The sequence below is a fragment of the Xiphophorus maculatus genome, chromosome 5 (assembly GCF_002775205.1).
Source record: "Xiphophorus maculatus strain JP 163 A chromosome 5, X_maculatus-5.0-male, whole genome shotgun sequence".
NCBI classification, from domain to species: Eukaryota; Metazoa; Chordata; class Actinopteri; order Cyprinodontiformes; family Poeciliidae; genus Xiphophorus; species Xiphophorus maculatus.
The window spans coordinates 27716103-27740422 of record NC_036447.1 but is presented as its reverse complement, the minus strand read 5'-3'; the positions used below and the strand labels follow the sequence as shown (position 1 = coordinate 27740422).

General features: G+C 40.8%; 1 protein-coding gene across 1 annotated transcript in view; it reads left to right on the top strand.

The window, feature by feature from the left end:
- Positions 1-5796: 5796 nt before the first annotated feature.
- The window catches only part of LOC102225909 (protein phosphatase 1 regulatory subunit 29-like), a 214318-nt gene continuing 195794 nt past the window's right edge, over positions 5797-24320 (top strand). The window contains exon 1 of the mRNA XM_005809605.2: positions 5797-5880. The gene's annotated coding sequence lies outside the window, so the exon portion shown is untranslated. The remainder of the gene's footprint in view (positions 5881-24320) is intronic.

The window sequence follows — 24320 nt, the reverse complement described above, 5'->3', positions numbered from 1 at the left end:
AATGGATATGGATAATCACAGAAGAGCAAAGGACTGAAGATATATTGGACTCCTGTCTGTTTTACAGTTCCGTATTTGCAGGTTGTCCATTTCACAGTTTTTTTGTGGAGTGCAACTCTAAATTATTTGCAGAAAGTTTATTTACTGATCTTTTTTTTCTGTAAGGCATATCTAAAATATTCAGAATAAAATGCAGCTTGTGAAGATGACATACCTAGAAATGATGCTACTTCACTCCTTCTTGGCTGCCATTTGCAAAGCAGCCAATCCGTGGGCACCATTTATGTTCCTTGGCTTTGATTGGCTGCAGCCAAGATAAGGAAGGCGGCAGATGTTAGCTTCTGCTGTAAGACTGATCCACTGTGCATATGTGAAGGTATATTTGATGTTCAAACTATTGAAACAGACAACTAGTCCGTACAGTGGACGTTTCTGATATGGCTGACATGGGCAACCCATGTCAGCCATATCAAAGCATGTCGCTAAAAGTGAGAGAGAACGTGAACAATAATGAGCCCACAAGAACCGTTTAGCAATCATTCCTTGGACAAAAAAATTGACTCACCTATGGCACACACAAAAAAGCAACAATGAGAAAACACTGACCCCACCTGGTGGCGCTCCGTGTTGCTGTTGTGATTTGCGCCCTGTGACTCTGGCGGTGCGTCTGCACTTCAATTTCACAGCAGAGCAGAACATCATAAAACCGTTTCTATTTGCCTAGATTGTTTTTTTTTTTTCATTGGTGTCTTAATCAAATTCAGAAAGAAACCATTAAATCATTTACTGGATCACAGCAAATGGAAACGTAGCCCGCGGTCAGGGCCGATTATTAACCAGTGATCAGGTTTGTTTGTTGGTTTATAACTACAAATTACACAGACGCCCCGATTCACGGGAGGGGGACAAACATCTTAGAATAAGACAATATCCAGGGTAGAGTCACTGCACTGGACATCCACCACCAAGAGCATTAACCCCCATCGCTTTGCACTGTTATTGTTAACAGAAATCACCCATTTTGCATGTCGTTAGCGGAGTCATCGAGAGTGTAGACGCTAAAACAAAAATGTTGGGGGAGATAAACATGATGCATTACAGGAATGGGACGGTTATTATTGATTCATTTCCAGCAGGTTTATTGTCTCCACCGTGTAGGTGTTCAGAAAAGCAATAAGCTGATATGACTTGCTGGAATTTTGAAGTTAAACACTTCATCACAACACGAGTCTGTAATGGCAACTGCAAATCAGAGAGAAAAGTCATTTCACCTCCTCGTCGTGTAGTTCGGTCTGCACCGAAACCCCTGATGATGTTACCTTTCAGCTGCTTTTAATGGCTTGTTGCTCTTGTTCCACTGCAAACAGACGAGAACTAACCGCTGATCCCCATGGCCGTGCAGTCACAGCGCGAAAGCGGTGACCGGAGTCTGAATTCAAGGGGCGCAGAAAACGTGTGGAAGAAAATGTTCTGGGTAGAAGGCAACGTGTGTTGAAACTTCAACCCACATGCAACATAATGTGCGTAGAGGAAAAGCACGCCACGGGGGGAGGAGGTTTTGGAGTGGCTATGAAAACACTGTCGAAACCATTTCAGGCGCTGGATCTTGCACCTCTGACAACTACTTTTAAACTCTTCCATAAAAACGTAGCCGATGTGTTTTTCTTTACATTCGAACCCGCCGCCATAAAGCCCGTAACGGCGGGCGCATGCGCCCGAGCCCCGGTCTGCTCTTCTTGATGGTCCATCAGCGTCAACCAGGAAGCGGCGGGAAATTGCTTCCCCTCTTTAGACGAACTGCAGAGGCCACTGAACCTCTCTTTCGCCATGTTGCTCACCTAAAACAAACACATGGGAGCCAATTACACAACACGCTGTTTGTCTGTGTTCAGAGCCAGGCAGGTTGAAATAAAAACCCAATTTAATCTGCAGGGAAGCAAGAAGAACGGAGTCAACTAGAAGGTTCTGGTCATGGACAGACGTAAAGTATAAGTGTGATTGACCTGTTATTATTTCTCATATCTGTCTTTTTACAAGTTTCAGAACCCAAAATCTTTACTTTTCACAATAATTGCTTTATTGTAAGCATTACTATAAAATATATGATAATAAATAAATATTCTAAAGATGGAATACATTTTTTTGTCTTTTTATATGTAGGCTATACTACCAATATAAAACAGTAATTATAATCATAGTGATGACTAAATTGATAGCTAAAGATGCTTAAAAAGAAATGATTTCCATCATAATAAACTATTAGTTTTTACAGCCCCATTTAACCAGTACGACATCACCATGTATGTTCCTAAAAAAATGAACAATGTTGAAGAACAGAGAGAGGAAACGTTGATTCTTCAACTTCAGCAGGTCTGAGAGCCGAGGAACATTTGAATGATTCTCGGTCTGGTACAAAGTTTCTTTGTCGACTTTGCCATGACGTTTTGGATTATTACCCTTCAACAGACTTAGTACTTCTCTGGTAAAGTCTACTGCAATTTTATTTAAAATGACATTTGAAGGGAAACGGGTGCCCGCAGCATCATAGATCTTCTTCTATATGTAGCAGCAAACAAAGTGCAGTTTTTCCACAAAGCTGTATTTTGTTTTACACCACCCGTCTGAAGCTAATCCTTGACCAAAGCCCATGCTTGAGAGGAAAGTCCCGGTAGTGCTCACCAGACATGTTTAGTTTTGTGACGGTTATGATAGAAAAGGCTTTTTTTATTTGGCATCACTCCCAAAGACAAAAAAACAAACCAAAAAAAACTGGGTGGCATGTCGATGTTGTTTTATGGTTGAGACTTGGTGCTTTCAAGATGTCACCATGCTCTAACAGTGAGAACTGAAGATACTTTTGATATGCTCTACATATCAAACCTAAAATCTGACTTCGTAATTTGACGCCTTGAAATTGGGGCTCCGTCTCTTTAAGAAGCTCCTACTCCTCCTGACACTCCACTTTCAGCACGTCGTCACAACAGCGCTTCTCCTCGCGCTGTTAGCAACTGTTCTTAGGAGCGTTGGACTGAGAAGTTGTTCCTACCAGATGCGCAGCTAATTGCTGCTGCCGCTAGTCCGGAGGAGCAGAGCCGGGGAGGCGTGAGGAGGAAACTCGACTGGTGACTGCGGCTCAAAGGAAGAGCAAGTTCAGGCGTGCCGAATGGTTGCCGAGGGAGATTAAAGGATTTCTCAAACATGCGGGAAAGAATCAAACCAACACACTGTTATGTTTGAGATGAGGGAATAACATCAAAACATGATGTAGGGCTTCAAAAGAAGTCAATTTTACATAAAAAAAAACAAACCTTTAAATAATTTCACATTGTGCTTAGGATAAAAAACACATGAATACAAGTCTTCCAATCAGAGTTCAGAACAAAGCTCAGAATCGACCAGTGATGTAAGCAAATCAAAAAAACAAAAACAATCAAAAAAAAAACTGCACTGAAGCCGTTCCATGCAGCAGCGTGGACGTGAGAACTCTGAAGAAAACTGCAGAAGAAAAACACAGAGAGCCACACAGGCCCCTTTAACGCAGTGGGGTGCTTTATCACTCGGCTTGGGAGCGAGACACAAAGATTGCGGTCTGGTCGTGTTGCATAGTCCTGGCGTATCTGCGGCTCCCTGCTGCCCTTGTACACAACCGTGCCTAAAAGTACACACACATAAATTACACTGGGGCAAAATCAATACATTCCCAGCTGACCGGCCATGATGTCAGCAGCACAAATGTGTCTCCCCCTCACCCTCCCCTGGCCTGCCCTCCCAGTAGGCGTATCCGTGTGCCTGTGTGTGTCGGTGGTGACTCCCTCTGAGGAGTGTGTGCTTCCCAATTGTGTTGCTATGTGGCCATATTGGGAAGAAGCTGTGTGCAACTGCAAAGAGTAGGTGGCTTCAGCTACAAAAAAAAAAAGGCGTGGTTGTTTAGTACAAGGTGATTTTTCTCTCTCCTCACCGCAAATCATACAAAGCAATGTTAAATATTTGGAGATGACGTGCAGCCTCACAGACCACAGACTACGCGGCCTCTCGACGTCAAATTCTCTCCGCTCCCATCAACTGCAGGTTGTGTCTCGTTAATTGGAATCGTCACGAAGCTAATTTATGCTGGTAGTTTAATTAGAAAGAGGGAACTTCTAATATTTATTTTTTGTTAACTCTGAAGGTTGTGGAAAAATACTTCTAGTGGGTTTCTGAGAAAACTGAATATGATATGAAGCCAATAAAGGAGGCTTTTAAATACAAAAAAAGCTTCGTTATGGCCTGTGTAATAGGACAGACTGCTGGCTTTAAAGATGTGAAGCAGACAGTCAATGACACTCTTAGCAACGCAGCTCGAGCCATAAAAGATGATTAGAAACTAAGCTTGTTATTCAATTTGCTGCATGTTGAGTGGAAGTTGTGTGGGTGGAAAACGTGTGGTAGACAAAAGGTGCAAGTTCAGACCGGAAGAGATTGAACTTTTTAACTTGTCCAAAATCTTCTTTTAAGTTTTTAAAACAAAATCTTCAACTTTTTACAGAGACTGCAGAAAAAAAAAAAAAACGCAGATGCACCTTGCATTTTTAAAGTGACAAATTAGGACAAAAATCATAGCAAATTTCAGAATCGCTCATGTGTCCAACTGTTAAACTCTTTGGAGTTTTCCTTTTTCCATTTTCCGACCAGACTTGCCCATTGCTGACACTGACACAGGCAGGGGTGGGCGGATCGATCCAAAAATATCGATAATACCGATACTGTCTGCATCAGTATAGGATCGACGCTAGCGTGGCGAGATTGATACGTTAGTTTCAGATTTAAAAAAAAAAAAAGTCTTATTTCATTTTTGCATTAAAGTTTCTCAACCCAAACTCAACAAATATTCAGTTGTGACTTGCTCTGAAATGTAACTTTTTTTGTACTTTCTTTAGAAATAAATACACACAAAAATGTTCTGTTTTTCTATTGTTTCTGTTTGTCGCGTTAATATGTCATCAAACTATTTTGTAGACACAGATCAACTTTGTACAAATTTTATTCTAAGTTTTAGCCAATTAAATCAAAGGAAAAACAAGAAAAACGTCAGAACGTCAGAAGTTTGTTATATAATCAAACCAATAAAAAGTATCTTTATCCTATTAGTATCAGCGATACTGTATTTATTTGGTATCGGTTCCAAAATGCGCAGTATCGCACACCTCTAGCCTATTATCCAACAGTCTCTCCTAACTCACAACAAATGTCATCTCAAGGCACCAAAAGACATGACATATAATCAAATCACGCCAATTGAGTCACACAAAACAATTTTAATCATATAATCTCTATCAATAATTCCATTTGATTTTCTCGATAAAGACATAAAACGACACATTCCGCGTTCATTTCCGCCGAGTTGCCTAATGATACAACTAAGAGCTGCACTTAGAGCCCCAGCTGCTTCTAAAGCCCCAGTGGGAATATTACTGTGGCATTTAAATGGAGCTCGTTCTGCTATTTTCACTTTAACCTCGCATACATTTCTAAAATACCATTTCTGACGTAAATAAAACAAATCTGGTGTCTCGCGGCGTCTCTTCTAATCGCGCCCCCCAACCCCCGTGTTGCCCTGTAGGTTTTTTTATCACTCATCTGGAGCAGCTGCTGTTCCGATTCAGCATCATGCCTGCCTCTGTCGGACGGAACCACCCCCACTTCTACTTGCGTACCCACTCTGTGTGCATGCACCCTCCTCTCTCTCTCTTTCTGCTGGAACGCACGTCCAGGAATCACACTCACGCTTTCTCCGTCTTTGCTGCTGCAGAACGGACCGTAAAGCTTCGGGCTGCTGCTGCTGCTGCTTCTTCTTCTTCTTTTCCCTTCCTCCTTCATCACCAGAGCGGGACTCCTAGTGCGGTAAGAGGAGTGTAACACATCTTCAGTTTGCGTGCGTGTGTGTGTGTTGAAGCTGAACGCTCGCTGGGAGGGTTGCTTCACTTGTGGGACGCGCACCTGAGACGCATGTTGCCACGTTGGTCGGGGTTGCAAAAATCCAAAGAAAGAAAAAACAAACAAAGGGGGCTTATAACTGGGAGTCCACTCTGAATCTCATAGAGTTGCTGCTTCGGACCGTCTGACCCGGATGGTTGATGGTTGCTGCTTGCGCCACATTCATAGTAACAAGAGAACCAGAGGCTGATCGGGAGGAGAGCAAGGCGTGGTGGTGATGGGATTCGGGTGTAATTGTTGCAGGTCCGGTGTGATGTATAACAGCAGCAGCGGTTCGCTGTGGCGGACCGGACAGCTGTTGAGCAGGGAGCGGGATCAGGAGAACCTTTTAGATGGGATCCATATGTTGGTGGATCCGGAGCTTCCGCGCTGATCCGCTCAGAGCAGGGAGGTGCAGGGTGCCAAGCAACCCCCCCCCCCCCCCCTCCCCACCAACACACACACACACACACACCCCTACACACACACGCAGAGAGGCAGCTGCTGCTGGTGGCGTGTGTGTGTGTGTGTGTGTGTGTGTGTGTGTGTGTGTGTGTGTGTGTGTGTGTGTGTGTGTGTGTGTGTGTGTGTGTGAGAATGCGTGTGTGTAGTGGGCGTCTATTCACTGTCATCTCAACAGCGGGGTCTGCGAACGGGATTGGTGAAAGTGATAGGGTGTGCGGCAGTCAGCGATGCCTGTCAAATAAATAAATAAATAAATAAATAAATAAATAAATAAATAAATAAATAATACCGCGTGCGTGACTGTGTATGCCGCGCGCCAGGGAACGTGTTTTGAGTTTTCAATTTCCACCTCAAAGCGATTTTGGTTTAAAAAAGTAATATATATATATATATATGGAAACCATTTTTCTGTTTGTTTGCTTTTACTCCTGTAAGACTAACTTAATTGGATGCTAGTTAGAAACATAAAAAGACGTGGAGATGGAGGAAAGATGAATCAAACGAGGAGGGAGAGGGCACGTGAGAGAGAGAGAGAGAGCAGAAGACGTGAGGTAGAGAGATGGCGCCCTACACCAGCGCTTTTCTGAGTTATTTGATTTATCGCCTCTCCAATGCGCACTGACGCACACAGCTCTGGGAGCCCCCCGCTTTTAATACTTGTCATCTTCACCGACTGATGAAGATCACGTCGCACTGAAGGCTGGCGACCTATAATGTCTGCCGGGAACGCACCTTCTCAGCCCCCCCACCCAGGAGGTTGCGGGAGGTTGCCCCCCTCCCGCAACCTCCTCCTACCCCGGCGGGCCCCCACGGGGGCGAAACACACGGTTTTTAGTCATGGACGATTATTACCGTCGCGAAAATGTTCATCATCGCCTGATGCGATTTGACTGAAGCGAGCCGGTGGGCATCCGGCGCAGATCTGTACGGCCCGCTGAGGGATCGGGATTTCATTTCTGCCTCAGAGTCACACCGCAAGTTGTAAGAAGTCGTTTATGCTCCTCGTTGTGATTGATGCGTGCATTACTCATTCCGCCGGTGCGGGCGAAGGGGAGGATAGCGGGAGGCTTTTCGGGACGTGTGCCAGAGTGTGAACAGGCTTCACAGGAAATGCCGTGACTGGACGGTTTTTCAACGGATTCTCTTGAAAGAAGTGATATTCTTTAAACGCCAGGGCCATATTTTGTAAGCTGTGAGCCCCTGGGCTGTGGTGCCCACTGGAGAGATGTGGGAATAGTAATTTACCCTCCAAGTCAAACCAATCAAATCCATACCATTTGATCTGCTCCCACAGTCCCGAGGTCTAATTTACCAAACTGACATTAAACAATTATGTTTGAATCTTTTAGCTGGCAAATCCACACACCAAACGCTGTTTCCAACTGCTTTTAATTATTCTATAAAGTCTGGTATTCAGAATTAAACTTGAACGTTCATAGCCTGAGCATATTTTGCAAAGTCCACTGAGACAATATTTGTTGTGAAATGGCAATATATAAATGAGCTCAAATTAATTAAAGAGCTTTGGTTCTAAATTGATTTCCTGTCATCCAAGAAGTTTGTCTCTGACAGAAATGAGGCAGACATCTCCCAAAAGTGTTGCTTTTAACATTTTTTTAATTAGCATTTTATGAAGGAATTACATGTCGAGACTTAAAAAAAACCCCAAAATCGACAGAGAGACGTACTGTATTTATTGAGATTACAGCAGTAAAGCTGTTCCAATATTTGCTTTCCAGCTGGTGAATTATAGTTTTGTCTTCATTGATGAGCTTCAAGTGTTTTCAGGTTGGAAGGCCTCCTTGCCATCACCCTAATCTTTAGCTCCAGACACACATTTCCCTATCAGATTCAAGTCAGGACCTTGACTAGGCCACTCGAAGATGTCAACATTACCTCCAGTCAGGAATAAGATCTTGGTAGAATTACATTACTTCAAATATAAATATGCCACGGCTATGAATAATTTAGGGCTTAATACTGTATTTAACAAAAAAGTATCTGAAACAGATTGTCATCTGTTGATATCCAATTTCTAAATGTTTAAATGATGAGTTGTAATGTGTTCACATTGTCTATTCTTTGGTTATATACAACACATTAGAGGGTCTTCTCTCTTAGTTTTCAGATTGTTAAACTAATAGACCATTTTTATAAACCAACATTGATTACGTTTCTTTGTCAAGTTGTAAACAGTAAGCTTGTTCCACGGTACGCTATGAATTGCAACTTAACAAGCAAGTTGCTACGTAGTCAGTAAGTGAGAGAAAATGATTCTTTCAAGTCTGAAGGACAGGCTTTTAAAAAGAATATGCACCTGTCAGACATAAGGTCTGTGGCTTATTTACTAGCTTGCTTTCGTTTCAAATTACACGAGGTAAAGAATGTGATTGAGGCTTGAGGATTTAGAGAGGAAGTCTGAGTCAAGTCAGTAGTCAAAGTCTTAAACTCGAGTCTTTCTCCCTCTATCGAGACAAATATCTCTTACCAAAGCAAATTACAACTGACTGATAGTTAGGCACACTTTAAGTCTGGAGTTCATAGGCCTTGTCCATGTAAAAAGTATTTCCAAGATTTTTTTGTACTTGTCCCTTCTGACTATCACATCACTTCTAGGAATAACTTCGTCTATGCAACCCCCCGCCCCCAAAAAACAAAATTTTATAGTATTTTTGATAATTGAATGCAGTCAACGTCTGCATTACAAAACTTTGTAGATATTGCACTAATGTAGAAAAAAATTGTTTGTAACTAAAATCACGGGAATATGCAATAAGTCATTAAAAATTATGCTGCGCCATAACCCTCAAACTACTTCCTGTCGTCTTCTTCGTCATTTCCACCAGTAGTAACATTCGGTTGTTGATCACATGACTCGAGTGATGCGAAAAAAGTGTTTCCATTGCAGTATTACCAAATACAGCAATTTCAATACAGCCCCCCCAAAAATAAAACAAAAGAAAGAAAAAACCTTAAACTAACTCAAAAACACTTTATTGAAAAAACTTATTCATTTCTCCAAAACTGGCATGTTTCTATTAAGCAAATTTATTTTCGGAATTCTAGTTTTCGCATTTGGAAGCGCAGCTACTGAAACGGAGTGAAACCAAAGTCACTGTGAGCGTTTCTCTAGAGCTTTTCCATAATGTTTGACATGTTCAAGGTCAATAGCTTTGTCAGAATTGGGGCAATGATATCGTTGCTGTGATACAGTTATACACACTGGTTATTTACAACCAAAAAACATCCATGAAAACAAAAAACTTTAGCTGATAATAGTATAGTTTTGGGAACATACAAAAATGCCCAATTCGCAAAACATTCATTAAACAAACTGAACCCTGGTGTGAATTTTTCAACTTCGCAACATCGTCAATATCTAATTTGGCCTCATCGTTATGTTTTTAATTCTTCTCTGTGTCCTTGACTTGGTGTTTATAACCACCTCCTCCTCTTGGTCTACCATCACCACTAAGCCCATCTCCATCATCATCATCATTATCATTACTTTCAGCAGCAGCAGCAGCAGCGGCATTATCTGCAATTTTGGGCAAAACATTGTTTCAGTGTGGGACGAGATCCAAATTGTCTCCCCTCCTCTCGTCTCCTCTCCTCCCTTGTCGCTGTCAGGTTTGAGAAATGAGACGCCGTGAGAAGACAGAGGTCTAAAAATGCCCCCAGTTCACAGACGTCGTGTTCATAAATCTTCTGTTGGGGGCGATAGGCGAATGAGCAGTCCCCTGGAGTCTGACGTGATGCTCACACTCTGACACATTGCCAAAGAGGCAACTGAGATTACAAATGTATTTAGGATTCCTAAATAGAGGTTTTGAGTTCAGTTCATTCATAGAGAGCCAAAGCGTAACCAGATATCAACTCACTGCACAAATTCAGTGAGCGGACAGTGTGTGAATGTATACATTCATACATACATTCCCTACGAGAACACAAAGTCTTTTGTGGTTACCTGGTCTTTCAAAGTAAACAACTGAGGCTGTTCTTTGTTGATTCCTCTGTGACTGGAAGTTGTACGGTCATGTTAGACAGTATGTAATTTGAAGCACGTTTGTTTCTTAGTACTGGAAAGCAGTGGGAATCATTCAAGTGAGTGAAAAATGTTCACAGATTAACATGAATGAATTTTGAATGTATGAATTCAAAATGTGTGAATGGCAGAAAATTGTCCAAGGAAATCCAGGCGATCGCATCAAGTCGTGATAGATTTTCCCCGAACAGTTCCCAGTGAAGCTTAAAAAAAACGAGCCCGGGCGTGCCGTGGTGGCGTAGGGCGTAGCGCGACCCGTATTTGGAGGCCTCGAGTCCTCGACGCGGCCGTCGCGGGTTCTACTCCCGGACCCGACGATATTTGCCGCATGTCTTCCTCCCTCTCCTTCCCTGTTTCCTGTCGGCCCACTATCATATAAGGGACACTAGAGCCCACAAAAAAGACCCCCTGGAGGGGTAAAAAAAAAAAAAACGAGCCCCTCACTAAGCCGCTCGTAAATCACTGGAGACACGCGAGCATCGGTCAACCAAGCCGGTACTGCAGAACCATCTGATGCTGGGAGTGGATCTCGTAGGGTCGATACAGAATGATGCTCATAAAACAGGAGCTTTGCATCTACAATGCTGAACGGTAAAACGCATCTCTGGCATATGAGGCCTTATTGATCTTGTTCTGTTCTCAAGGGTCACCGTTACCAAGGATTGGCTAAAATCCAGAGGCTTTATGTCGGTCTGAGCAGTTCTTGTGCAATACTTCCAATATAATAATAATAATAATAATAATAATACATTTTATTTGAAAGGCGCCTTTCTGGCACTCAAGGACACCGTACAGAGAACGAAAAATAGCAAAAACAATAAAATATAGCAATTAAAAGTAGGTAGAATAAATACACAACAATGTATCTATATAAAATCTATATGTAAATCTATGTAAAAATCTATATAAAAATCAAGCAAACCAATTGTGTCATGTTGAAAAGGCAGATCTAAAAAGGTGTGTTTTAAGTTCGGTTTTAAATTTAGGGAATGAATTTATGTTTCTAAGATGAGGTGGTAGTGAGTTCCAGAGTTGTGCAAAATGGTGAGAAATGGTGTGTATGTTGCATCCCTCGTCACCGTGGCTCACACAAACCCTCTGGTAGTAAGGCAAAGTGTGGCTTAGAAACACCAGCCGTTTTGAAGGCGGCCCTACCTCGAGATTCAACTTGGACTGGTTCGCTTAACTCTCCTTCTTTCCCTTTTCCTTATATAAATTGTGTAGATCTGTACAGAAGTGTCCAAGTCCTGACTTGTGTGTTTTGTGACAGAGGCTACAGATTTTGCAGCAATCCCTTATTCTGAGAAAGCAGAGGACGCCTTACTGCGTTGGGGATGCAGTAGAAGTGGAATGAAACAATTCCCTTTAGGAAGAAATCTCCATCATTGGCCTCTGCAATATGGACTTAAAGTTTTATCGTGATATTTTGCAGTTACCATTGTTATAACGATAAAAGTGACCATAAGAACTATTTATTACATCTCCTTTAGGTGTAATAAAAGAGATGTATAACTGCTGTATGTCACAGCAGTTATTGTCCCATAAACAGAATCAATGCTCTTGAGTAATGTAACAAATTTGTATCGCGCTCCTTTAGAACACCAGTCATGTAAAGAAGTGTGGTAATTGTGCCACTAAACTACAAATGGCAACTCTATTTTCAAATTTGTTGGTATGTATTTATGCTTTAATTGAACAAACTGTGGTGAAAATAGTAAAACTATCAATCCTGACAGTGCGGACAGCTTTGGTGGGTTTCAAACATCATTCATTGGGATTTATCATGATAATGAATCAAATTTCTCATCATGGTAAGACATGTATCTCGATAAACAATACGATAAATGCCCACTCCGCAGATTCTTTGGTCTAGTGTCACTTCCTATGAAATAGAAAACCAGTACCAACAGTTAATGCCAGCCATAACTTTATTGGTGGCTTATTCTTCAAGGGAAAGCCTTTACTTTAAATTACTTTTTTTTTTTGTATTTACCAAAAATAAAAATCAGGGCAAAATTTAAGATGAGGTAAAGCATCTGTTGTGTATTCATTTAATTTTTTTTAAATATATATTTTTGACATTTGTAGAGAAATGTGAAATATAATAGATATTTGTGGAGAAAATGCTTAAAGAAATGCAGAGGGATGTATTCTAGGAGAAAATGGGTCAAATATGTTTATGTAAAAAATGAACATAGAAAATAAGAAAATGTGTGAAGCTGTCTATTAAAGTAAAATAAGTATGATCATCTTATTGCCCTATGCTGCGGTTTACATTTAAAACGGCAGAAATATCAGACTGCAGTCTGCCTTTAGAAGGCTGTACGTTTTTGCCGCGTTCGTCTCTATTTTAAGTCCTTTCACTGTGACTACACGTTTTGATTTTGCTTTGTTGTCTGCTTCGCTTCGCTTTGTTCAGCCTTGAAAAGTAACTGTTAGGATTAGGAGCTCCAGCAGCATGTCAGAGACTGGAAATGGAACGTCATGAACAAAGAGAAGACAATTAAATGTGTGATCAATAAACACACCTGGCGTACATCTCCACAGCAAGTCACAATTAAGGCAGCGAGGGAGAAACACATAAAAAGAAAAGTATTTATACTGATTTGTGCGTGTATGTGATGTCATATCTACCTCCTTTGGTAAATTAAACAAATCTCTTGACAATTGCAAACCTGACAACGGAAAGCTATTGCAGTTAATCATGAAAGTTGAACAGAGAAAGACAAAGTCATAGATTTCGACTGGGGTTTACTTTAGAGAGAGTCGTCTGGCAAACTCTTGCCAAATGATATAAGTGGTTGAGGCCTGGCCCTGCTTAAATGACAAACTACTGTACGCTAAACCTTGGAAGAGGAATGTTAAGAAGAAATTCTCAAGTTCCTTTTATAAAAATGAATAAAGAACAGAACAGAACAATTGCATTCTCCCAGCCCCACTGCTGTCAGCTACAATCCAGTAGACTAGATAAAGCACCCTCTCAGTTCCTCTTCTCTGATTCAAACTAACAGAAAATGTCCAGTTGGGTTTCCAACCAGGTAGCCCCACAAGATTGTAGCACTGACATTCTCAGCTACTCAGTGATGTCTCATACTTTGCCTGCTGGATCTCCAGCACATACTGAGAATGACAACTTTCTGTCCTGTTGTTTGGAATGGTCAAGAGTTTTACATTTGCACTTTTGCATCCATTTGTATGCCATACATGCTTTTCCTGCAAGTATGTTATGCCCAGCTGATATGTGCTTTACTGTTTCAGAGTGATTATTTGCATAACCTGCATCTTGTGTCCAGCCTAATGTGGTAGACTCTAACTTTAATTGCTCTTGTGCCCTGTCCCTGTTCCTGTGCTGCCATGACCTTTGCCTCTGTACTGTCTTTTACGTCCAGCCTTCTGAAGACTGGTTGGAGCTTTTAATTTTAGCCATTTTCACAGTCTGCCGCTAGATGCTATGCAGGTGCATATCTTTCCATGTTGGTTCCAGGCACCCAAAAGATCTCTGGTGCTATGAGATAACCCAGCTGATCGGTCTCTGTGATGGTCCTAGTGAGTGTAATCCAGAGTTAACTTGCACAGGGTACTGTGACGATGGGTGGAGTGCAGCAGTCACACATTGGGAACACCTGAGTTGTTGCTTCAGTCCTGTATAAAAGTGAGAGGCGCCGTATTGCATGTTGCAAACATTTATAAATCATCATGCCCTTGTGTCCTTTTCTCTGATTTTTTTTTTGTCAAAATCCCAAAGCTAGGTTGTGAAAAATGGGGGGTCGTCCGGGATTTGAACCTGGGACCTCTAGCACTCATACTTACCTCGTGTATCTAGTCTATAGGAATGATAATAAATTCTACTTTTATATATTAGGACATGGTGCCAAAAGTAGATTGTAGGTCAATTTAACTGTTTTGTTTTTTAAAGCTTCCATAGGTCACACATCCTGCTGCATAGCCTCACCATCAGTTCAGCAGCTGTACATCTTGTTCTATTCGCCCACCTCTCATCAGAATGTCCTGATAGTCCAATGTATGATGCACACACTGTAAATACATCTAACATTCAAGCTGGTATGACATCATCTATATATATATATATATATATATATCTCATTTGCAGATTAAGCTATCCCAAATGGACAAATTCATTCCATATATCTCTGTGTATGTATCTGTAATTTTGCTTATCTTTTAAAATATGAGCATTGTTTTCAGACGCATGTCTCTCAACACACACGACATGGATAGCGTGAAAGACAGGACGGCTTAGGAGACAGATGCTTTCAAATGGTAACTTTACTGTTCGTCTACAACAATAACGCCAACGCAATGGGGAGAGAAAATCTCATAGACGTCCAACTGTTTGTTCTCTGGCATTGTGAAGAGCGAGACTGTGGCTGGTGGTGATAACTTGGCTGCATTTTCTGATGAATGCAAACCGGATGGGAAGGGAGATATGAGCGCGAGGAAGAGGGGTGGCCTCAGGGCAGGACAAAAAGAGCTTCAGCCTGGTTGAGTTGTTATAATATGGGCCTGGCATTCAGAGCTGCCACAGGCCTTTTTGTAGCTACTCTGCATTCACAATGAGCAGCAGTTGTCTCAGAAAATACCCTTTCACTCAACAAATGAACAAGCTCTGGGGGTATTTGTGTACTGCAGGTAGCTTTTTACAGTCAAACTGTAAATTAAAGATGGCAGAGGCTATAAATGTGTATATTGCTTTGCAGATCATTTGGGTCTTTGAAATAGAAATTGCTGTACATGTTAATAACCTAAGTGCATTAAATACTGATGGACTAGCATGTCGTACCACCTTTTTGACTCTGTCAGCAGCAACATGAGGAAAAGTCAGACAACAGAGAGAAGAGATGAATAATAATGGAGCTGATTCTGCAGTTTATTGAATACCAGTCTGAATGTATTTGATAGTACAGCTTGTACAAAGAACAGAAGTTTAATTTGACGTCGCCTTAGTAACGACTTGATATTTGATAGGCTTTTTGACCCAAGCCCCCTCCTTTATTTGAACTCTTACGTCTCCTAAAGCTGTTCTGTTTTGAACCTCTTTTTTTTTTTTTTTTTTTTTACAATATGAAGCATTGTAACCCTCTGCTTTTTGGACAATGGTGTCAGATGTTTTCAAAAGACAAGAATAAAAAGATGTAAATGAAAATCAAACTTTTGTCTACATTAAATTGCTTAGATTTTCCATTTGTAGTAGGCGTACAAATTTATTTTACTCCCATAAAATTTCTATAAAAAAAAAAAATCGTGGCTTGTCTCTTGATTTTCTTTTTTTACTTTTAAAAATTCAAACTTCTAAAGGAAAACTGTTACAAAACTCAGATGACTCAATGAAATAACGAATAGCAATCTAGCATAAAATTGAGTGAAATAGTCAAATTGATCTCCATCATTTCTAATATGTCTATTCTACAAAAAAGAAATTTAAAAAATCTTAAATTAATCAACTTTTTACTGTCCCTTTAAACAAATGTGCAGTGATATTAGTATGGAAATAGAGTAAAATATAATAAATCAAAATACTTTTAGTTGTTTTGAGAGGAAATATCTGCTAAAAATGTCACCTAATGGAATTAGTAGAGATTATGAATCATTCTGAAATATGGACGGATTTTTTTTTCTGCTCTTCTGTGGGGTTTTTTGGGGTTTTTTTTTTTCCTGTCCTAGTTTCGTCTGCTGGTCTCAGAAAAGCAGCGGCTTAGATTTTCAAACATGCAGAAGGCACCTCCAGTGTACCCTGGGTGCCATCCCTTGGACATGTTCTTCTCCACATCCTGAAGCTCCGCAGCTCAACCTGAAGTGGAGCTTTAAAGTTCACCACATACTAAAGTGATGTTTATCAAATGTCTTTGCCGCAGGCGCAACGGGCCAGCGACAGTCACGGTGTGGACTCAACTGGAATCTAAAAACCCGCTCCACTGTGCTGGGAGGATTTTTTTTTTTTTTTTTTTTTTTGGCTTTGATACCTTTAAGACATCCCACATAGAGGAGTTTAAGGTAAAGGATGAACATAAAGGTCGTTGTTAGGTACTTTTTTTTTTATTATTATTGCTTCCAGTAAGAGAAATGGAGGCAAAAAGTCCCAAAACTTGCTGTGAGGAACAGAATAATTTCTTTTTCGTTTCAAAAGTGGCAAGACTGACCATTTTAAAAATAAAGTAATCATTAAAATTCACAAATCAAATAATGAAATTTACCCAACCAGTACCGCTCTGATCTAGATTAGCAGCTTTTAGCTCAACTTTATGTCAAGGATGCCCACTGTGTGAAAAAACGTACTATGTTATATCTGATAAAAATATTTTGTTGTGTGACATTTGTCTTTCATTCAGCACATTTGCATGCTGTGCATTTTGCTTCGGCCACATTTAGGGGTGGGCATTTACAGCATCGTTTATCGTTTGTCGCGACAAATTTCTTGTCATAAGAATTTGGATTCATCGTCAAAATAAATTTCAAATAATGCAAAAAATTTTTTATAAATTTTTACTTTTTTTCCTCCCATTTTTTCCCCATGGGAGCATTAGTAAATACCAATAAAGTCCAAAAGTATTATTATTATAATTTTACGTGTCCTAAAATATTTATGAGTGTGCCACTCAAAAACATGATCAATTGAAGTATCTTGCATGAGTAAGAGTATAAGAATCAGACTTCTTTAAGTATGTGGCATCTTAAAGAAACATATTTCACATAGGAATGTTTTCCAAGAGCAGCACTAAAGCAGTGACCTACAGGGTTTTTCATTATCAGTTTTACTGTTATCACAATGGCACTAGAAAATATGGTAATAAAATCCTGAGTCCACATTGCTGCTGTTTCAAAGACTGCTTCCCTCCCAACGTTTGGACCGATGCAGTGCAGGCTAATTACAGTCTGAGTAGCTAAAGAACACAAGCCATTCCTTATTTAACAGATCTCAGTTTGGTTCAGCGAATGGGACAGAGAAAAACAATTTCAAGCAGAGTTCGCTGGGGCCTGAAACAAGACAGGCCCGATGTATGATTTTTAATTGATTATACATCCACATGCATCTTTAAAAGCCGGCAGATGAAAGATGCTAATTAATTTTAACCATTCCTTTTAAAAAAAAAAATCCAAAAATCTATGGAGAAGAAAGGAGTCTTTCTTGTTCACTGATTGTTGTATCGACTTAAATAACATAAAATTGGTCAAATGTTCTCATGTCAGCTAAACTTCAGTTACTTCAGATAAAATCATTTTAATGCATGCTGAGCTCTGTGACAGTAGAGCTCACAGTAGAACATCCTACAATCCTACATTTATCTTTTTTTCCCCTCAACTTTTACATTGCCACTACAGACTTAGAGGAAGCGTCCTGCCATGGAGCGTCGGTCTTATCTTGCACAACAACTGTACTTTGTCGCCTAAGATAACGTGGAGACTGTCTTCTTTAATGCCACCGTCTGCATCAGAACAAAATTTGTTCGGTTTACTGGAAGAACGGCCGTGCTTCCCGAACTCTCCGAAAATCAAAAGGAATCCGTTGCGGCCGTGATTTGCTGCACGGACCTGAGAAGATCTCTGTCGATCAATCAGACAGGTTGATAGATGTGAAGAGCAAGAACGGGCTTGTGGGGACGAGATGCGACAGGATTTTCCTTTTCACTGTAGTGTCTGTGGCACTTTTTTCATCGTGCAACCTCGTGTAATTTTCAATTCGCTCTGTCCAGATAGTCACTTATTTATTTTTTTTCTCCACCACTCATGCCCAAATTCACAACAGATCTCATTAAACTTTCATCTAATCTAATCTAAAAAAACGTGTTAGCTGGAATTACACATTTTCAAGCAAACCACTCAGAATAAAGTGCCAGATTATTTACGGTGTTTGTGTGGGGGCGTGCGTGTGTGTGTGTGTGTGTGTGTGTATCTTTCAAACATGCGCTAAGACATTATGAAGGAGTATAACAGCTTTCAAAAAATAAGAATCTGGGTCTTTTTAAATTGTCATTTTTTTTAAGACCAAGCAGCTGCTATGAGCTGCATAGTGTCAGATTTCAGCCCCTGCATTAATAAGGTAAACATGACACTGTGTTCCCAAAACGCTGCTGGAATTTTTCACAACAAAATGCCAGGGAAATCAATCATCTAAGCTTTTCCGGCTACCAAAAAAGAAAAAATGGAGAAAGACCTCAATGTTTCCTTCTGCCTTTATATCATGAAAATGTTGCACTGCTGTTGTTATGGCAACAAGATAATCTCTTAACTGCTTACTTGAAACAAACATGGCCAGCTGTTTTTTTAAAACAAAAAACAAAACAGCTATTGTTTCTTTTCCTTTTTTTTTACAGTGTAAGTCAAAAGTTTACATACACGTACCGTGGGCGTGAACGTAACACTCATTTTGGGCTTTTAATGACTCACGTGAAATTCTTTTTTTCCCCTCTCAGTTTGGACTGCAATGGTGTTTAAAGACAAAAGGTCAAAGTTGAGCATAACAGAATAACACTGAAAGAAAATTTGAGAATCTACCAAACGCTTTGATTAGAGGTTGAGGCTTCGAGCAGAGTAATGGTTTTAAACACACACCCAGAGCTACAATGGAACAGTTATAGATCAATGAATATCTCCATTTTAGAACGACCCAGTCAAAGTTCTGGCCTGAATACAGTTGAGAGTCTGTGGCAAGACTTGGAAAATTACTCCTGACAGATGATTTCCACCCACTGTGATAAAGGCTGAGCTGGTAAGAAGAATAAGAAGAATGGGCAACAACTTCTGTCAAACACAATACAAGTGAGTTGTTGAAACGTAGCGTGTGTTCACACCAGGCCTGTGTAGTCCGCTTTAACCCAACTCTGGTTCATTGGTCTAAAGTCCGGTTCACTTGTGGAGGCGTGAACTTTGGTCCGCCTAAAAGCCTCGGTCTCGATTCAGTATAAGTGAACTCTGGCACGTTTCAAATGGACACAAGTGGACCGGAGACCGCTCTAAAAGCAGGGAACGGACTACAGCGCAGGGCATTCTGGGTAAATACAACCAATATAAGCATAGAGAATCCTACAACCACTAATATCTGATGGTTCTTCGTTTTTATTTACATTTTGTGAAGGAAGAAGTTGTGCTCTTCAAATGTTTTCATGTCATTTCCTTCAGTGGTTCTTTGTGCAGCGCCCCCACAGGCAAGGAGGGGAACAGTTTTTTCAATTAGTCTGGCTTGTTTGACACAGTACAGTGTGAAAGCGAACCGCAACAGCTGAAAAAGTAACAAATGTTGCAAGTCTGGTTCCCAATCAAACCGAGTCTACTGGACTATCAGGAGTGGGAACACCTGTTGAAGGAGCATGGATAATTTGCTTTCAGCAAATAAATTCTGGGATAACACGGTCACTTGAAAATATTACAGGTATCAAAATGTGTGAGACTTCTTGCCACCCCACTACCTAACCTGATACAGTGGCCAGATTTAACAGACAAAACCAAATATTTGGGGGCTCCAATTAAAACAATGGTCACAATGTTTTATTGGCATGCTGTGTCAGTCGGCAGTTTGCCAAGCCTTGCTTAAATGTCACGGAGCGCTTCGCTGCTGTGTCTCCCCGCACAGCAGGCGGAAGCAGAAATTCCTGATTGCAGACCGAGTGGCTTCACCGGCGTTTCAGCCCGTTACACTCACGTGAGACGGTGTTCTTGCATAATGCAACCTGCGTCTTGTACAGAACGCTTAAAAAAAAAGATTTCAAAAAGAACATCAGCAGTTAAATGCAGGCGGTAGATCCGGTTCACCTACATGAGGAGATTCACGGTCTCCAGCTGCACGCGTCTTTGTCACAGACCTTATTTCTCTCAGTTCGGGCAATTAATGTGGGAATGCAGTGAATAGTAAATTAGGAAACAGAAAGCGAGACTGGAAAAGAGAGCCAGTGATGAGAGGACTTGGAAACAGGAGGCTCTGATAGTGAGATGGTAACGTCTCACTGCATCTGTGATACTGAGATGGTTAGATGATCGAAGAGCCAGAGAGAGAGATAAAAAAACATTAAAAAAACCTGTGATTTTTAAGACTGAAATCTTGACTTAAGTTTCGAAGAGAAAAGCTGTGGTTGGTATGAAATGTATTTGATTCAACAGGTTTAAAACGGTTTATCTGTTTTCACACAGGACTTTGTCAATGTTTCTGCTTGTTACAGATAAAGATGTGCCAATATTAACATCTGAATAGGTTCTCATGTTTAAAATAAATCTAGATCAGGTATTGTAACAATGTCCCCCATCCATAAGGGCAGATCTATTAAGTCTAATTCTATGCTATGTGTTCTGAGTGATATGCTTTATTATTCATTTTACATTATATTTAAAATTTCTAATGGCTCTTTCTGAACCATTTGACAGAAAGTTTGTGGCAGATATCGGTATCGATATCAGGAGTGAAAAAAGTGGATCGGTGCCTCCCTTGTTTCAGATGTGCTTTTAATTAAACCAGTTAGGCTGTAGGATGAATTAAAAGCCATGTTGTCTTCTGTCGGACACTTATCAGAGCCTGTTGTGTGTGTGTGTGGGGGGGGGGGGGGGGCGCACATGTGTGTGTGTTTGTTTGTGATACCTTGTGGGGCCGATTTTCCTGACACATACAGTGTTGTGGAGACCGAAGCCTGGTCCCCACAAGGGGAAATGCTGTTTTAGGGTCAGGGGTTAGATTTAGGACTAAGGTGTGAATTGAGTTTTGGTTAAGGGTAGGGTAAGGTATGTAATGTATAATGTTAGGATAAGGGTAAGGTTTAGGCCATAGAAATGAATGGAAATCAGTGGAAAGTCTCCACAAAAATAGCCATGCAAACGTGTGTGTGTGTGGGGGGGGCAGGGGGTGCATTTGTTGGGGTGTGTGTGTGTGTGTGTGTGTGTGTGTGCCAGAAGCAGAATGGGATGAGGCGCAGCTTGAAGGCTCAGTGGAACCTTAAGAAAGACAGATGTCAATGGAGTTATTGACCTTGTGCCTGCTTGTTTTTTTCAGTGGCCATAACCATCTAGTAGAGGAAAAAGTCACCTGAGTGAAGGTTTTCTGGATGTGTGCATATTAGATTTGCTGCCTTTTTGCTTTGCGGGTGTGCTAAGAGGACAACTTCAAGTTATAAACAGTGAGTTATTTTAGTATTGTATGTGTTTGTTTTTACCTGCAGTATGTAACTGTAAAAAAATTGTTTTTTTTTTTGTTAAAACTACCACTATGTCATGACAGTGCTATAAGCTGCTATTGCTGTCAGAAATGCACCGCCATTGGTCAAAAAACAACCAATCAGAGCCAGGACGAGGGTTTTAGCGCTGCCAGTCAACCTTGTGAACGCGCTGCTAAATGTGCTAATGGTGGAGAAACAACTTACCACTGCAGGAAAACCTTTTATCTGTCATGACAGCTGGCCATGCTAACTAGCCTTAGCCTTATCAGTATCTCTATCAGTCAAGATGGCGCCAGTGTGTACGGCACGACGTCCGACTCGCTCTCTTTGTTTTGTTGTTTTTGTTCTTTTCGCTCTATTTGTACATTTATGCTTCTATGGTTCCAGTGCCTTGATTTATTATGACCGTCAGGCGCTTCTGGACATTAAAACATCGGTAGATTTACAATTTGGATGTGGTCTGGGTCCGAGAAACCGAGGCTTCGAGTTCCTCTCAGACATCCCCGCTGAGCTGCTAAGCTGTCCACATCTTATTCCGGAAAGGCGTCCCCGCAGAAGACGTGGTAAACGTGGAGGACTGGCGGTGAGGATTAAAGCTTATCTAGCATCTCTTCGCTGTCGAGGCGGCTCTCCTCGACTTGGATGGTGTCCTCGTTTCCTGGATGTAAGACGCCGTTGGATTTGTCACGTCTTTCCGGGTTTGTGCGCCTCTCAGATGGATGTGGAGAAGATTTTTTATTACAGACGACGGCGGGATAAATGGAGGAATGTGGACAGTGCTAATCTCAAGCGGTTGAACGATGTCTCCACCCCAACTTGTGAAGCTGGATCATCAACCGTCTCCTTGGCGTTGCTTAATGCTAGGTCACTAGCTAACAAGACCTTCATGCTACACGATCTCTTCACTTCTCGGGATTTGGATTTTTTATTCATCACAGAAACTTGGTTACAAGAAGGTCAGTTGTCCCCGTTCTCTGAACTTCTACCTCAGAACTGTACTTTTATAAACTCTCCCCGACAGACTGGAAAAGGCGGAGGTCTGGCTACAATTTTTAAATCCAGTTTTTTATTGTCAACAATCACACATACAATCATTTTGCAGTTTTGAACTCCAAGCTTTTGAACTAAAGTTAACTGAACCAATTTTGTGTGTGGTGATCTATCGTCCGCCAAAGTTCAACAAGGACTTCATTCATGAATTCTCTGAACTTTTGGCAGGGATTGCCGTAGAGCACGATCGTATTTTAATTATAGGTGATTTTAATATACACATATGCTGCCCAGATAAACCTCTGGTGAAGGACTTTTTGGACTTGATTGACTCATTTGATTTTATACAATCTGTGGTTGGACCAACACATTCAAAGGGCCATACTCTGGATTTGGTGTTATCACACGGGCTTTGTTTGGATACCATTGAAATCTTTCAGACTTGTATTTCAGATCATTTCCCTGTATTATTCTCTATCAAGATTTCACCTCCTGTGGTTACAAGCAATGTTAAACCTTTACTTTGTCGTACCATTAACTCTGATACTGCTCTTCAACTGAATGCAATCTTAGCTCCTACTACATTCCCTACTGATAACCTTGATATTGAAGCTCTTGTTACAAATTTTAACAACATCTGCTCTAATGCTCTAAATACTGTAGCTCCTTTGAAAATTAAATCAACTACAAGAAAGAAAGTTTTGGAGCCGTGGCTTAATGAAACCACACGCGCGCTTAGACGAGAATGTAGGCGCGCTGAGAGGAGGTGGAAAAAAGATAAGCTTCAGGTTTCCCTTCAAATTTTGAGAGACAGTCTAATTAATTATCAGAAGGCTGTCAAATTAGCAAAATCGAAATATTTTATTACTTTTGTAGCTTCAAATAGGCATAGGCCGCAGGTCCTTTTTAATGTCCTGGATAGGATTGTCAATCCCTCGATTATATCAAGTCCTTTAGACTCTGTTGAACGTTGTGAGGCTTTCTCTATGTTCTTTATAGGAAAGATTGAAGCTCTTAGAGGCTTGAATAAGCTGGTAGACTTAGATTCCCTTGGAATGCCACAATGCCCAGCAACTCTAGAGCACTTTCAGCCAGTTTCCATGGATGAACTGAAGTTGGTTATAAACCATCTGCGGCCTTCAAATTATCCACTGGACTGTCTTCCTACTCGTCTGATAAAAGACATTTTTCTGATTTTTGGCAGCTACATTCTTAAGGTGATAAATACCTCATTGCAGTCAGGTTGTGTACCATCTACTCTCAAACATGCTGTGGTCAAACCTCTTCTTAAAAAATCCAATCTAGACTCCAGTGACCTAGCAAACTTCAGGCCCATTTCTAAATTGCCTTTCTTATCTAAAATTCTTGAGAAATTAGTTTTTATTCAGCTTGAAATGTTTTTAAAAGACAATAATATAACTGAGAAGTTCCAGTCTGGGTTTAAAGTTGCTCATAGCACTGAATCTGCCTTGCTCCGAGTGTATAATGATCTCCTCTTAACAGTTGATTCAGGCAACATTGCAGTTTTATTACTTCTAGATTTGAGCTCTGCATTTGATACTGTAGATCATCAAATTCTCTTACATAGATTAAAACACTGTGTTGGCCTGCGAGGCTCAGTATTCCAATGGTTCAAGTCTTATTTAGAAAACAGAACCTTTTCTGTTCATCTTGACCAATCCTGTTCTGGGGCCAGACCATTAAAGTATGGTGTT